Consider the following 17,369-nt stretch of genomic DNA (forward strand, 5'->3'; position numbering starts at 1 on the left):
CTCTTGTAAGCAGCCCCAGATGACTCATTTGCATTATATAGAAAGTTTTCTTTACCTTTTAGCTGGAAAAAAAAAAAAAAAACAACAAACTTGGGCACGCCCTTATCATTTTTTCTCCCTCCAGAATCAGTGTGGGTATTTCAACCCTTTGAGATTGTATTGAGACTTGTTTTATGGGCCAGTGTCTGATGTATCTTGGTGTGTGTCTTTTATAATGGCTACTCCGTGGTTGGGTGGCGTGGTCTCTAAATGTCAATTAGGTAAGTCAGTCGACAGGGTTGTTCAAGTTTTCTTTATCCTAGCTGACTTTATGTCTACGTGTTCTCTCAATTATGGGAGTGTTAAAATTTCCAACTCTAGTTGCGGGTTTGTCTGTTTCCTTTCAGGGGTGCCAAGTTTTGCCTCATGTATTTTGAAGACGTGTTACTAGGGACATATCTATCTGGGAGTTATATCCTCCGGACTAGTTAATCCATTTCTCATTAATACACATATACACATCCTTCTTAATCTCTGGTCATATCCCTTGTTCTGAAGTCTACTTTGTCTGATATTAATAGAGTTAGTTTCTTTATTATATGTTTTCTCATCTTTTTACTTTTAACTTATCTTTCTATTAAAACTGGGGTTTTCATAGGCAGCATGTACTTGAAGCTTGCTTTTAAAACCAGATTGACCATCTCTGTCTTTAAATTGGAATGTTTAGGTAGTTTATATTTAATATAATTATCAATAAGGTGGGGTTTAAATCTACTTTCTTTTTTTAAAAAAATAGATTTTATTTATATATTTGAGAGGAATAGTGAAGAGAGAGAGAGAGAGAAAGAGAGAGGGAGGGGCAGAAGGCAGAGGAAGAAGCAGACTCCCTACTGAGCAGAGTCCGTTCTGGGGCTCAATCCCAGGACTCTGGGATCATGACCCGAGCCAAAGGCAGATGCTTGACTGACTGAGCCAACCAGGTGCCCCTAAGTCTACTTTCTTATGCTAAGCAAAATAATTCAGTCAGAGAAAGGAATACCAAATGATTTCACACATATGTGGAATTTAAGAAATAAACAAATAAGCAAAAAAAAAAAAAAAAAAAAAAAAAGAAAGAAAGAAGCAAACTAAGAAACAGATTCTTAACTATAAAGAATAATAAAGTGTTGATTGCCAGAGGAGAGATGTGTGTGGGGATGGGAGCAATAGGGATTAAGGAGTGCACTTGTTCTGCTGAGGACTGAGTAATGTACAGAATTGTTGAATCACTATATTGTACACCTGAAACTAATATAACACTATATATTAACTATACAGGAATTAAAATAGAAAATTTAATAAAAAATTATGATGGAAAAAGATGCTTATCTAAATAAAAGTAAACAAATTGTAAAAACAAAACAAAACAAAACAAAACAAAAAAACTACTGTCTTGCTACTTGCTCTCTATTTGTCCCACCTATTCTTTGTTCCTTAATTTTCCTTTGCCTGGCTTCTTTTGGATTAATTATTTCTTTATTATTCCATTTTGTTTTCACTTTTTGTTCTATTTTTTTAAAAGATTTTTATTTATTTGAGAGAGAAAGAGAGAGAGTGAGCATGAATGGAGGGGAAGGGGAAGGGGGGAGGGAGAAAAAAGATTCCCCACTGAGCAGGGAGCCTGATGTGGGGCTCAATCCCAGGACGCCAAGATCATGACCTAAGCTGAAGGCAGATGCTTAACCGACTGAGCCACGCAGATGCTCTGTCTCTTTGTTTTATTTTTAGTGGACACTTAGGGTTCATTGAATGCACCTTCCCTTATCTTATCATATTTGCATAATATTATGGCACTTCCTATATTTATTAAAATCTGATCAGAAAAACAGAGCTGCTGGGAATAATATAGGATAAGGGATTTATTATAGGAATTTGAACTTATATAATTATATGGAGCTGGCTAAACAATCTATAAAAGGCCATGTCTGGTGTTGGTACACTATGATAGTGAAAGGAAGGAAGTTGGGAAGGGGAGATGGATTTAATGTGGGAAAGAGTGGGTGAGAGCAGGAACAAACCAGTACCTACCTGTCATCTCATGATGCCAACATCAATGCTGTGAATGACTTATAGGAGAAACTGGAGCTTTTCATCATTTAGCTAAACACAACTAGTCTAGAGATCAGAGAGCTTGAAGGACAATCCAGCAAGAAGTAGAGAAGCTGTAAGCCCAACTGCTACCTCATGATGACAAGGTGACCCAGCAGTTAAGGGATACTGTGTGTGAATTGCACCTGGTATTCTTGTACCAACTTTCTGAGTGGAAAAAAAGAAAACAAGGGGCAACTTCTTTATTCCACCTTCCAGATGTTGCACAAAATATCTTCTGTGACCCATGCTAACTTGGAACTATACAGGAAGAGGACTTCTGGGAAGCGAAGTTCCCAGAAGAGCTTAGCTGAATTGACCCCATACAAATCCACTATAGTAGATCAGGTAAGAAACCTGTAATGCCAGTTCATTTCCATTCCCCATTCTGTCCTTTTAATGCTATTGTTGTCATACATTGTGCTTTTTCATACATTGTGAACCCCAACATACACTATTAATATATATATTTTTTATCTTTTAAAGAAATTGACAAATGAGGTGGGGGAAAAGACCTTCATATTTATTTATTTTTTAAAGATTTCTATTTATTTATTAATAAGAGACAGAGAGAGACAGAGATATAGGTAGAGGGAGAAGCAGGCTCCCTGCATGGGAACCCAATGTGGGTCTTGGTCTGGGGACCCCAGGATCACGGCCTGAGCCGAAGGCAGACACTCAACTACTGAGCCACCCAGGCATCCCGACCTTCATATTTATTTATGTGCTTATTACATAGCATAGATTCAAGTTTCCATCCAGTATAATGTTCCTTTCACCTGAAGAATTTCCATTACTATTTCTTATAGTGAAGATCTTCTGGTAACAAATTCTCTCAGGTTTTGTTTTTCTGAAAAAGGTTTTATTTCTCCTTCATTGTTTAAAAGATATTGTTGCTGAAAACCTAGAATTTTAGATTGAGAGCTTTTTCTGTCGGTGCGTTAGAGAGGTTCCATTGTCTCTTGGCTTGCATAGTTTCTGACGAGAAGTCTTTGTTTTAAAGATTCTCTCTCTCTCTCTCTCTACCTATTTATCATCCATCTGGAGCACAAGTGTGGAGAGGGAGAGGGAGAATCTCAAGCAGACTTTGTGCTCAGCATGGAGCCCAACGTGGGGCATGATCTCATGACCCTGAGATCATGACCAGAAGCAAACATCAAGAATCAGACACTTAACTCACTGAGCCGCGCAGGTGCCCCAGAAGTCTTCTTAAATCTTACTATTGTTCCTCTGTAAGTAACATGGTTGTTTTCTCTCTTTGCTTTTAAGATTTTCTTGTTATTATTGGGTTTCAGGATTTGATTATGATGTATCTTGGTGTAGGGCTTTTATGTTTGTTCTATTTGAGATTTATTGAAGTCCTTGGATCTGTGGGTTTAGAGTTTTAAGCAAATTTAGAAAATGTTCAGGTATCATTTCTCCCAACGCATTTTCTGTTTCTCTCCAACCCCCTCTTTCTCTCTCTTCTCTCTCTTCAAGTACACGTTGGACTACTGGATGTCATATCACAGACCACTAAGCTCTGTTCTTTTTTCCCAATCTTTTTTCCCACTGTGCCTTAGTTTACATAGATAATATTGCTATGTCTTCAGGGTCAATGATCTTTTCTTCTGCAGTGCCTAATCTGCTCTTAACGTTAATGATTTTTAAAAAAATTTTAGATACTCCATTTTTCATCTTCAGAAGTTCCATTTGATTCTTTTTTATGTCTTCCATGTCTCTCCTTATTGTGCTTATATTTTTCTTTAAATATTTCAATGAGTTATAATAACTATTTTAACATCTTTGTATGCTAATTTGCTCATTGCTGTCACTTCTGGGTCCATTTCTATTGACTGATTTTTCTTCTGGTCACATTTTCCTGCTTCTTAGACTATCTAGTAATTTCTGACTGGATGCTGGACATTATGAGTGGTATGTAGTTATGTTGAAGATTTTAATTTCTTTGTCTTCTTTTAAAAAGTGCTGGGGTTGGGATCCCTGGGTGGCGCAGTGGTTTGGCGCCTGCCTTTGGCCCGGGGCCCGATCCTGGAGACCCGGGATCGAATCCCACGTTGGGCTCCCTGCATGGAGCCTGCTTCTCCCTCTGCCTGTGTCTCTGCCTCTCTCTCTCTCTCTCTCTCTCTGACTATCATGAATAAATAAATAAAATCTTAAAAAAAAAAAGTGCTGGGGTTTGTTGTAACAATCAACAGGGTTACTTACAAATCAGTTGGCTCTCTTTGGAGACTGTTTTTAAGCTTTGCTGTAACCGGTCTGGACTAGCCCTCGTTCTAGGGTTAGCTCAGCTTACAGCTAAGGCATGACATCTACAGTCTTTACTGAATGTTCTAGGTTTTCAGTGACTTCTTACCACTCTGGCTGGTCACAAGACAAATGCCTCCTGTCCTGTGTGAGCTCTGCAGATTGTTCATCTTGCAACTTTCTAGTTTCTCTTTGCCCAGGATCATGGAACTTTACCCTGGTACTCAGCAATGACTCCAGAAGGCCAGACACAGATTTCTAGAGCTCTTTTTTGGGCACAGCTTCCTCCTTTCTAGAACTTCTCCACACAGCTTCTAGCTGGGTGCCTGAACCTCAGTCTCCAAATCCTCAAATCAACAATATTACTATAATCTGCTTTGGATCCCTCTCTCAGAACCTTGGTCTGGATTATGACTTCATGCAGAAAACCAGGACAATCAAAGGATTCCCTCATTTTTTCTCTTCTCTTAGGGATCACATCCTTCCATACCTATTTTTAATTGTTGGAAAAACAGTTGTTTCCTATGTCTTGATCAGCTTTCTAGCTGTTTGGGGTGGGTAGGTAACTTTAATCCTTGTTGGTCTATCACAGCCAGAAGCAGAAGTCAGGAATTAATATAAAGAAAAGCTCTCTAATGGCTTTTTTAAAATAAAGATTTTATTTATTTATTCATGAGAGACACATAGAGAAAGGCAGAGACATAGAGGGAGAAGCAGGCTTCCTGCATGGAGCCTGATGCAGGACTCGATCCTGGGACCCCAGGATCACGACCTGAGCCAAAGGCATATGCTCAACCACTGAGCCACCCAGGTGCCCCCTCTAATGGCTCTTTATTTTTTTAAATTTTTTTTTATTATTTATTTTTTTAATAATAAATTTATTTTTTATTGGTGTTCAATTTGCCAACATACAGAATTAGAATAACACCCAGTGCTCATCCCATCAAGTGCCCCCCTCAGTGCCCGTCACCCATTCACCCCCACCCCCCGCCCTCCTCCCCTTCCATCACCCTTAGTTCATTTCCCAGAGTCAGGAGTCTTTATGTTCTGTCTCCCTTTCTGATATTTCCTACTAATGGCTCTTTAAATGTTATCTCTCTCTCATGAAGTTCTTAACTTCTGTGTTTTATGCCATCACACTCTGCCTTGATTTGTAATCACATACATATGTGACTCAGTGGACTATAGGGGCCTTGAAGGTGAGCACAGAGTCTTTCTTAGTGGCTTCTCTGAGTCTAGTACATGATAGGCCCTTGGGAAGTGAGGCCGAGTTTCCTCATGTGGCAGTGAACTAAAGTGACCCCGATGAAGTAATGGGTATCCCAAGCTGAAACCCAGGAGGACCGGCTCTCTCCCTTGTGTGATCAGCAGTAGGCAGACTCCCAGGTAGAATCACGAGGGTGCACAATTCTCCCTTATTAGGCAGGAGACCAAGCGATTGGTTAAAAGAATCTGAGCCTGTACAGACTTGTCAAATACATCATCCTGACATTAGAGCTCACAAAGCCTCAGATCTTGGCATAATGGAAGGGTTTGACCAGAGGTGTCCTGACAGTGTCACATGATCCCCCAGAGTGAGGCCAGACCATTCCCCAAGGGGCAAGTCCTAGAGTGTCCAGGAACTCTGTTGCTGCTCTTGCCCACTTTCCCTGGAAATGGAGCAAAGATGGGGAGTGACAAGGTTCGAGTCCTTGCCCTAGCTATATGACCTTAATCAGCTGACTCAATTTCCCCACCTGCAAATGAAGCCTCAGACAAATAGGTCTCTCAGGCCTTTTCCTGCTCTAAAGAGCTAGTTCTGGCAATGGATGGCTTGATGGTCCTGGAAGCCTGTGATTGCCTTAGCTGGTGAGTCTAGGTTTAGAATTGATGGCATTGGGACGTCGGCTTTTTGTGGCTCTGTGATTAGAACAATCCATAGCTCTTGAATGATCCACTAACCTTCTATAGTTCTGACGGCCACAGTCAGTGACAATTTTGGGACACTGTTTTAACCAATCGCTTGGCTCTGTGACCCTGAAGCATTCACCTCATTGAGCTCCATCAGCAGTGATGCTGGTGTGCCTGGGACCCAGCTTTCTATCTGCTCAAGGACTCAAACCTGCTCCTCCTTCATTGCTCCGAGGGTCATTAATCTGAGTGATTCACTTGCGGGAGCCAGTGAGAAACAGAGGTACAGCGAATGCCAGTCTGGTCGCCCTCAGCCTGAAAGGGCTTAATTGTTTGCCTGCCTGAGAGAGCCGTTGTGCTCAGCTGTCTGGTGAGGGCCTGGCTGGGCCAAGTTCAGCTGGGTTGTCGTGAGGGTGCTGGGCAACACTGAATTGTGCCCATGCTGGAGGGGTGTTTTGCCCTCCCCGCCCATTATCGAGGATGAGAATGTGCACTACCCGGAGGGATGAGCCGAGGACAGGCAGGGGCCCATTGCTGATTCTGCCCCAGGTTCCTGGGGCCACCACCGGCTGGGCTTGTGCCTGTTTTTCCAACCCTGGGTGGTGGCCCTGGTTTGCCTGGTTTCTGGCCTGACCCTACGTGAGAGTCGGCAGTGCAGCTCTCTGAGGTCCTCCGGGCCTGGTTGTGCTGTCTGGCTGGGGCCTCTGGGCATGTCCCCTGGAATGGCTTGTTTCTATTTCATCTCCCCATAAATGAGGACCCAGGTGCTTCTCCCTGACCTGTTGGCCTGTGGACCTGAGAGTTCTAGGTCCTCTGGCCAACCTCTGGCAATCCCATAATCCTGTCCCTGGCCTGTGACTGCCTATGGTCAGATCCTGATCCATCAGGACAGGCCAGAGGAAAAGGGACCCCCACTCTGTCACCTGTTCCTGTGTGACAACTCACATCCCCTCTCTGAGCTGTGGGCTCAGCAACTTATAAAATGGAAGTGAGGGACTTCCCTCCCTGGGGCTATGGGGAGAAATCCATGAGAACCTGGGTGCAACTTGGGAATTCCTGTGCGGACAGTAGGGTTGGTTCTCCAGGAACACATGTGAGCCCATCTCCTACACCACACCACAGAGGGGGTCCCCTGCCCCCAGGGACAATGTCTGGTGCGCACCTGGGTCTGCCTCACCTGGCAGGAATTGGAGACTCTCCTTCTGACTGGGGAGGATGTAGTCAAGAGAAATCCATTCTTCACTCATTCATTCATTCATTCATTCATTCGCTCAACATTCATTAGTTCATTTGTTCATTCATTCATACATTGCCAGTCAATGTGTTTGCCACTGGTTTTTGTCTTGGCAATTTGACCTCGAGAATGATTTCGTTACACTCCAGACTTGAAGAGGCGAGGGGTGGGGAGGTGGGAATGGTCACAGCAGCCCAGCCCTCCCCAGGGAAACTGTTCCAGGCAGCACTTGAGCATGTTGGAGTCAGACACCTATGGGTCTCTGCCATTACCCTCCTGGCTGAGTGGCCTTGGGCGCCCTACTTAGCCTCTCAGTGTCTCCGACAGCTCAGCTGTAAAATGGCAGAAGGTAACGGCGATCCCCCTGCCAGGATTGCTGTGAGGCCTGAATGTAATCAGGTGTAGTCCTGAGTGGCCAAGGATGGGCTCCATAAACGGGGTGGAGGTTAAGGTCACAGGAATCAGGTGACCAGTTTGAATTTCAGCTCTGCCAATTGTGGGCCAAGGGCCCTTCGGCAAGCCACTTGGCTTTCCCACCTCAGTTTTCTCTGTCTCTTCTGTCAAATGGGACTCATAGGGATATTATGAGGCTTGAATTTCCTAAAAGGAAGATCACATAGCACAAGGCCTGGCATGTGGAAGGCCTCGATCGATTGCAGCCAATAGTATTATTAAATATTCCTCAGGATACCTGAGGACTTCATTCAGGAACTTCTCAGGGAAGCATGTGCCCCTGGGTGGCCTTGGAGAAAGACTCTGGCCACATGGCAAACAGGGATTTGTCTTGGAGCCTGGGATTTCTTTATATGGAACGAGTGTCCCACACCTGTCTCCCAGTTGGCCCCACTGGAATTTCTAGATTCCTAAGTTACCGGTGAAGGAGACACCCCTCCTTGCCCCTTGAGTTTCCAGGAAGGGTTTGGTCTCTGTTTTGGTGCCGTGTTGTGGGGTTTCCATGGGGAAACTGAGCTTGAAGATTGAATTGATCTCAGCTGCAACACCCCTGGTACCAAAGCCGGCTCACCTTCCGGTTTGGGAGGGAGGAGGAGGAGGAGGGCGCAGCCAGTGCTGGACCTTGATCAAAAACTTGTAACGGATCAGTGCTGCTGGGCTTCACATAGGCAAGGGGACAGCCCCATCCAGGAGCCTGCCCATCTGGGTGCTTAGCCTTCCTGGCTCTGACACCAGCATTCTCTTCCAGTCTGTTCCAATTCCCTATGTCTTAAACAGCTGAGTGGTTCAAGAGTGAATATGAGCCTGGTACCCCTGCTCCAAAGGCACGCGTTCATTCACTTATTCATTCCAGATCTCACTGAGATTCCTGTACTGGCATTTGGGGAAACAGTGGTGGGCTTGCCCTCACGCATCCCACGGTTGGGAGGACCTGGCCAAATTATAACCCAACTGAAACAACAGTGTTACGACAACTTAAAAAAAAAGTATTTATTTTAAGTAATCTCTACACCCAGTATAGGGCTTGAACCTACGACCCCGTGATGAAGAGTCCATACTCTTCCGACTGAGCCTGCCAGGTGCCCCACAACCCTTTTGTGTGTTTGTGGCATAACTCCTTTAAGAACATGACAAAAATAAAGAAACTTCTCAGGAAATGTAATACACACACGCACATGAAATTTTGCTTATGATTTTAGGATGTTTACGGATTCCCCAGACATCTATTCGAGAACCTCCAATCAAGAGTTCCTCAATCATGGGAAAATTGCTGAGAGAGCCATGCCGGGAGGCTGGAGAGGTGCAGAGTTAAGGAATGCTCCTTGGCCTAGGAATTGGGGAAAGACTCCCGGGAGGAAGTCCTACTTACTACTCATTCAACAAGCACTTCCTGAGGGCCTCCATGAGTGAAATGCCATCCACTTGTGATGCGCCACCAAAGAAAAAAGGCAAGGTCCTTCCCGTCCTGGAACTTACGGTCTAGTGGAGAGAGATAAAAAAATAAATAGATAAACAAACAAACAAATTGAGGAACACAGAGATGTCTGGGGGTGACAAGGAGCCCACGTTAGGGGCAGTGCCAGGCAGAGAGAACAGTTAATAGAAAGGTCCTGAGGTGACCACGAAACTATAGGGCGGGAAGACTGTGTAAAAGAAAGCTAGTGTGGCTGGAGCTTAGCGAGCGGTGGGAGATGGGTGAGGTTGCTCACCCATCATACAGGCCTTGCAGTCTAGGGCAGGGAGTAGGATTTTGCTGTCAGGGTAATGGGAAACCCTGTTTCTCCTTCAGTTCAGCATTTTAAATTTATATAAATGAAAGCAGTGAGCACATTTCTTTTCACAGCTGCCTTTTTCTCATCCCACGATGTTTGCTAGCTGTTAAATCAATTTACCTTCAACTGCTATGTAGGGTTATATGGTGTACATACTTACCCATTCTCACAGTGTTGGGCATCTAGGCTATATCTCGTTTTAGGATTACAACTGAATCCGAAATGGAAGATCAGTGGGTTGAAGGGTGCACACCTTTGCACCCTTATAGGAAATTGCCAGATGACTCCCTAAAGTTCGTGTAGTAATTTATATTCCCACTAGCAGCGTCCGGAAGTTCCCATTTCTTTATAACCTTGCCAGTAGTTGATAGGGTCAGCCTTTTAAGGTTTTGACAATGTTTTGGGTGTAAAATGGTAACTCGCTTTAATTTGCATTTCCATGATGACTAGCGAGTGAAACGTGTAATTTTGTATTTATTGGCTCTTGGGAGTTTCGTCTCTTGTGAATTGTCTGTTCACATCCCTTGTCATTTTCCCACAAGGATGTCTCTTTCTAATTGATTGATGGAAGATGTTTGTATATTCAAGTTACTAATCCATTGTCTTTTACAAATGTTGCAAAGCTCTTCTCCCACGCTGTTTACGGAAGGGTTTTTTAAGGAGAGGAGTGACATGTTCTGATTTACATTTTTAAAGATCACCCTAGCTACTGTGTGAAGAACAGATGGGGATGGTGGGCATGGGTGAAAGTGGGTAAACCGGTTAGAAGGTCATTACAGTGGTCTAAGGACGAAGGATGGCGGCCTAAAGTGGTAGGAGGGGAACTAGAGAAAGATGGACAGTCCCAGAGTACATTTTGGAGCAGAAATTGCTGATAGATTTGATGTGGGGCAAGAAGAAAAGATAGGAATCAGGATGACTCTTAGGTTTTTGGCCTGAGCAACTGGGTGGATGGTGGTGCCATTGACTGAGATAGAGAAACAGGTTTAGGCTGAGAGATGGGGAATAAACATTTCTGTTTTCTTTTTTTCTTTTTCTTTTTTTTTTTTTTTTGGTTCATTTCTGTTTTCAACATGTGAAGCTTGAGACAGCCTGTGGACATCCAAGAGGTTAAATCAAATAGGCAGTTGGATCCGTGAGTCTGAGTTCAGGGAAATCAGCCAGGGCTCAGGATAGACATTTGGGAGTCATCAGCACATGAATGGAATTTAAAGCCACAGAGACTGGATAAGATGGAAAAGACAAGAGACTCCCAGGTGAGCCTCAGCACATGACAACATTAAGAAGTTGAGTAGAGGTGGAGAATCCATAAAGAACGCCCTAGAATGTAAACTCTACAGAGTAGAGCTTTGTTCTGTTGACTGGCTAGTGTCTAGCCCAGGACTTAGCAAGTAGCAGGCTCCTAGTAAATATTTGTGGAAGGAACATGTAACAGAATAAATGAATGCATGAATGAAGAGATTGAGAAGGAGTGGCCAATGAGATAAGAACAAGCAGCCGTGGAAGCCAAGAGAAAGAGAAAGATTTCAAGAAGACAAGAACGGTTAGTTGTGTTAAGTGTTGTCCAGAAGTTGCAAGAAAGCTGGTCAGAGAACTGACCATTGGATTTGGTGACACAGAAGTCACCGGTGACCTTGACAAGAGTAGTCAAGCCTCGAAAGGGGCGGAGTTTGTCAGGTTGTGTGAGGTAGGGGGCAGGGTGGGAGTGGGGAGGGAAAGGATGCTCTAGGCAGTGGGAATGGCATGTGACAACGCCAGAGGACAAGAGGGGCTGGTTCCCAACACTGCAGGTTGGTCCAGCTGCGGGGAGGGGGAGAGAGTGGCCAGAGAGATGCGGCTGGGGCCGCTGGGAGGACAGGCTGAGAGGCTTCAGGCAGCCCAGGGGTGTTGAACATGGCTAGCTGGTTAAGGGGGTAAGTGTCCATGTGTTATTCAAGATTCAAGGGAGAATTCCAATTCTAGTTGACTTTTTTCCTCTTGTAACTGAAAAGTCCAGGGATGGATTGTGGCTTTAGGTCCAAGACTTGGGCTGTCTTCACTCTTAATTCTCCTTCTGTCTGTGTTGCCCTCCTTGTCAGGCAGACCATTGTCTCAGAGGCACAAGATCTGGGTGTCTGTCCATCCGGTGCTCTTCTCTGATTGGCCAGGCCTGGGTCATAGACCCATCCCTGGAGCCGGTGGGAGGATGGATCTACCAGACGTAATCTCCCACTGGAAAGTCAAAGCGCCCACACCGGACCAGGGTGTGTGTATGTGTGTGTGTGTGTTGGGGGGTGGTGGTGGGAATGCCAGACAAGCCAACTCATAGAATTTAATGATTACCAAGCCCTGGAAGGGCATAGATTTGTAAAATATCAGAATATTAAAAAAAAATAGGGAGTGTGTGTGTGTGTATGTGTGTGAGATTCTTTCGGGAATTCCTACAGAGATTCCCTAGTACAAGTAGAACATGAGCCACAAATGTAACTTTAAATCTTGTGGTACCTATATTAAAAACAAAAAGACAAAAAAAAAAAAAAAAAAAAGAAGAGAGAGAGAGAAACAGGTGAAATTAATTTTGATAATGCATTTTATTTTATTTTTTAAAGATTTTATTTATTTATTCATGAGAGACACACAGAGAGAGGCAGAGACACAGGCAGAGGGAGAAGCAGGCTTCATGCAGGGAGCCTGATACAGGACTTGATCCCGGGAAGTCTGGGATCACGCCCTGAGCCAAAGGCAGACGCTCAACCACTGAGCCACCCAGACGTCCCTACATCCCTTTTTCATATTAAGTCTTCAAAGTCTGTATTTTATACTTACAGAACATCTTAGTCCAAAATCTAAATTTTCCCCAGAAATACTTGATCTGTGTTTAGATTTTATCAAATTTACAATGGAAGAAACTAGATTCCCATACCCACATTGTTCCAAATGTATTTGAGAATTCTCCAATGACTTAGGACTTGTATGTTCATTTTAAAATTCAGATTAGGGGGGAATCCCTGGGTGGCTCAATGGTTTAGCGCCTGCCTTCAGCCCAAGGTGTGATCCTGGAGTCCCGGGATCGAGTCCCACATCGGGCTCCCTGCATGGAGCCTGCTTCTCCCTCTGCCTGTGTCTCTGCCTCTCTCTCTCATGAATAAATAAATAAAATCTTAAAAAAATTAAAATTCAGATTAATTAAAATTAGTTAATACAATTTCAAATGCAGTTCCCTAAGTCCCACCAGCCACATTTCAAGCAAGTGGTGACCATGTTGAATGATCCAATGTGTTTGCCAGGTGGAGGTGGAAGTGACATCCAGGGGAGGGGAGCGGCCCTGCAAGGGTCCTGAACCGAGCAGGAGCAGACCCTAGGTCTTCTGATCCTGTCAGGGGCTTTCCACTCCACCCCACACCTGCCCTGCTCTGTGCAGGTCAGTGAGCACGGATCAGGGAAGCAGCATGAAGGTAGTGGGAGTCCAACTTTTGCTGAGGCTCCAATTCTTGCTCAGACTGTAAGAAATGCTCCTTTATTTTATGCTAATCTTGTCTGTAACCATCCCTGCCCCTGGATGATAAATGTGTTTGGAATGAGTGCATAAACACATCAGCAAAATGGAACACCTCCGTGTTCTAAGCACTGCACCCAGCCCTGGGACATGGAGATGAGGCTGGCCCAGCCCCTGCACTTGAGGGGCTCACCACCTGGCCAAAGGGGGACAGGCTGATAAATGCACCATTGAGGGTGCACACAGGATGGTGTGGGGCAAGCGCTTCTGGGAATGAGCAGATAGCAGGCCTCGTGGATGGGAACCACCAGCAAACAGCCTCTGGGGCTGGTTGAGTCCTTGGGAAAATCCATGGGGAGCCCACACCTGGCACTGCTGGGTGTTGGGCCTTGGCCTGTGGGCGTGGGGGTGTTTGGGTGACAGCCCAAAGGCTAGGAGGGGTTGTTTTGGTTATTGATGTTTGGAACAGAGAGGGGCTATTGTTAGGTGAAGTCTCAGCTCGTTGGTGTGTGGGGTTGGCCCGGGACCATGGGGTGGGTCCTGGCTGGGGTGTCTGCCATCAGCTAACATCGCTTTGTTGATGAGAACATCTCTTTACTGGGCACCCACAGCGTCCTCCTCTCCACTCACCATTGTGTGCGGGCTCTCTCTCTCTCTCTCTTTCTCTCACACACATGCACGCATACGCGGTTGCTACATAATTTAACTTAGGGAGCCCAGGGCACTACAAAAACTCAAGGTCCCTTGTTCCAAAATTAAGAATTTCAAGATGAGGGCATGAAAGCAGGGTGTTGACCCAGCGCGTGGCCCTGTACGACTGCCCAGGTCCTGGGTCCCAAGTCCCGAGTGTGGGAAGCCAACCCTCCACACGTGCAACACACACGAGGTCTCCGCGGGGTGCTGGACTTGTGCCTTCCCTCAGGGGAGCCCAGCAACTAGTGCCAAGTGCTTTAGAGATTCGTTATCTCGTGCGACCTGCCCACGTCCGGATGTAAGCGACGACTATTAGGCCCACTTTACATATCGGGACCTGGAGGTGCCCAGGATGACCTGGCACCTGCACCCCAAACTTGACTGAGTTGGAAGCTCAGACTTGTTCCTCTGCCTGCCTACCTCTCCTGCCCAGAGGAGTAAGCCTCCTATCTTTGGGTCCTTTCTGATTTTTTTCTAATGTTCTTTTCTTCTGAAGTTTTAGATGGTGAACCTGATAGAGAAGTGGAATCACCAGATTCCTGGAGCCATGTGGGGCTGGTCACTGTTCTGTCAGTGAGTCCCCACCCTGAGGACCCGTGGGGTCCCCACCTGGCCCAAATCACCAAGGATTCTCTGGGGTGGGGGGCGGATCTGCGTCGCCTCCTGTGCTTGTTTCCTTTTCTCCGCCCCCACGTGGACTCAAGAGCTGCCTATTTTCCTGTAACTGCTTCTCAAGGTGTCGCTCACCTGAGAGGCACAGGCTTTTCCTGGGATCTGGGCTCCTGGGGAGGATTGCATCACAGAACAGCAAACAATGGGAAAGTGACACTAGATGCTTCTCCCCTTCATCATCTCCGGGCCCCCCTGCCTCCGTGGGCTCCTTCTTGATCAAGGCTTCGCTGGAGCCTCCTTCCATGGTAAGTACCTCCTTGCTTCTCTCCCGTTCCTCCCTGCTACGCAGGCTGTCTCTCCTCCATCTTTCCAAGGATATCCCATTCTTTCTTTTTTTTTTTAATTTTAAAAATTAATTAATTTATTTTAAAATATTTATTTATTTATTCATGAGACACAGAGAGGGAGAGGCAGATCCCACATAAGCAGAGGGAGAAGCACGCTCCCTGCGGGAGTCCAATGTGGGACTCGATCTCAGGACTCCAGGATCACGACCTGAGCTGAAGGCAGACGCTCAACCACTGAGCCACCCAGGTGGCCCATGTCTCATTCATTCATTCATTCATTCATTCCTCACAGAGCATCGAGTATACATCAGGTACCATGTTTGGTGCTGGAGATAGAGGGAAGAAGCCTCTGCCTTGATGGGCTCCCAGGCTGGTGGGAAGATGGACCCGAAATGCCTGACGCAGACACACAGATTGGCTTCTGAGTTTCGATAGTGACAGAAGCTATGAAGGCAAGGGATGGAAAAGTAGAACCAGATGGGGGAAGAGCCATCTTAGATTGTGTGACGTTCAGGCCAAGACCTGAAAGAGGAGCGGGGGCCAGCATGGGAAGGAAGAGATGGGAGTGGGTCCTGAACACGGGGCACAACTGGGGGGGTATGTGCAGGGTAGAAGGGATCCAGGGTGCCCAGGCTGCAGGCAGCAAGGGGGACAGCAGAGGAGATGAAGTCAGGGAGCAGGTGGGGTCAGATGGTGCAGGGCTCTGCGGCCAGGGAAGGGGCTGGGCTGTGATTCAAGAAAGATTTGTCTAGCTTTTGGGCGGAGAATAGACTGGAGGCTCAAAAGGGCGAGTGGAAGTGGGGGACAATGGCCAACAACTTTGGGGTTCGCATGCTGGATGAGAATGGCCGGGTGTGGAACGCTGATGATGGGGGTGGAAGAGGTGGGCAGATTTGACATTTCTTTCAGTGGGAGAATTGGATCGTGCTGGAATCATGTTTGGTGATGGAAGATGGTTCCCACATTTCTGGAATATCTCCCCCCGTCCACAGCCTCACGGACCCTCCTCACTTCGCCTTCAGACGTAGCAATGATGCGTGACAGCAGCCACCCAGGGCACTTGGTACAAAACTGTGTTCCTGAGGGTTTGAGGTGGACAAGAAAGGCTGGTGGACCCCTTGGATGGTGTTAGAGACGCAGCCAAGCACCATGTGGAAGGGTTAAGTGGGGTGACCTGTGAGAACCCTATTTTCTTCCTTATCATTGAAGTAGCACACAAAAAAGTAAAAAGATTGATGATGTCACGTGCTGTTGGCAAGGACTTGGAGAAAGAGATATCTTGAACAGTGGGAAAACCACGCCAGGCAAGTCTTATTTTTGGAGAATACTTTGGGGTTATGTATTTACATTTAAACTATGCATAACCATAGACTCGGCTTCTTAGGATCCCCCCCTAAGGAATGAGTATGTACCTGCATGCGTGCAAGCGTGGACTGGGATCTTCACTGCACCAGTGTTCGCATTAGTCAGAAACTGTAAACCAACACCCCAGATAGTCACCAGTTGTGGGTAGATGGGCAAACTGTGGTCCATCCATACTGTAGACACCATGTGGCTGTTACAATGGTCGAGGTAGCTATCTTACCGAAAGCTCTCCCAGGCCACTGGGTAAGTGAAAGAACAAGTTACATATCAGTACGGTACACGTTAGGAGACCAATGATGAGAAAAAAGGAAAAAAAAAATCTACAGAATGTTGCTTATTTCTAAATGTGCATACGTGTCCGTGCAAAATGCACAAGGGACTCAGAGGAGTGACATTAACCCGCTCACAGAGGTCACCGCTGGGAGGGGATGGGCCCTGGGGTGGGAGTTAAAGATGACGCTGGCCTTCAGCGTTTTGGTTCACTACTTCACAGGAGTCTATTTTCAGGCATTACTGGTGTAATTAAAAAGCTCAAACTAAAACACATATTCATGGCAAACCCTCTGAAATGCAGCTATGCGAAATGAAGGAGGGAAAACTACCCATAATCTTACATCCCGAAGGTAACCATTATTAAGGTCTTTGCTTCCAAATCTTTCCTGTACTTTCCCATGCTTTAAAACTACGACTCTATTATTAAACACACTATTTTATGACCTGTGTTTTTTTTCACACTTTCCATGTCATTAAATATTCTCTCAAGCCAAGTTTTTTTTTTTTAATGTGTTATTTTTTTGCTGCTGGGTTTTACCATTTCGTATTAAATCCTCTATGGTTGACACATAGCACATTTCTAATTTTTCTTTATTATATACAAAATCTTAAATCCCTCTTTATACAGTTGTCCAGTTGTTTATTTAGGAGAATTTTGTTAGGAAACTATATGGGTTAAGGTGATTTGGAAGCTCTTTTTTTTTTAAGTAAGTTTCCTGCCCAACATGGGGCTCAAACTCACAACCCTGAGATCCAGAGTCACATGCTCTACCGGCTGGACCAGCCAGGTGCCCCTGGAAGTTCTTGGTGTGCAGTGCCCAGTTGCCTTCCACGAAGGGGAAGCCGTTGCAGGCCAAACAGGACAGTATGTACCTGACAGTCCCCTTTGCCTCAAGATTTTTCAA

General features: G+C 45.6%; 1 long non-coding RNA gene across 1 annotated transcript; it reads left to right on the top strand.

The window, feature by feature from the left end:
• Positions 1 to 14,639: 14,639 nt before the first annotated feature.
• On the top strand, positions 14,640 to 16,933 carry LOC140633067 (uncharacterized). Its single transcript, XR_012030706.1, has 3 exons — positions 14,640 to 14,784; positions 15,119 to 15,278; positions 15,736 to 16,933. It is a non-coding gene; the product is annotated as an uncharacterized lncRNA (long non-coding RNA).
• The last annotated feature ends 436 nt before the right edge of the window (positions 16,934 to 17,369 follow it).

This window comes from Canis lupus, chromosome 5 (assembly GCF_048164855.1).
Source record: "Canis lupus baileyi chromosome 5, mCanLup2.hap1, whole genome shotgun sequence".
Lineage (NCBI taxonomy): Eukaryota > Metazoa > Chordata > Mammalia > Carnivora > Canidae > Canis > Canis lupus.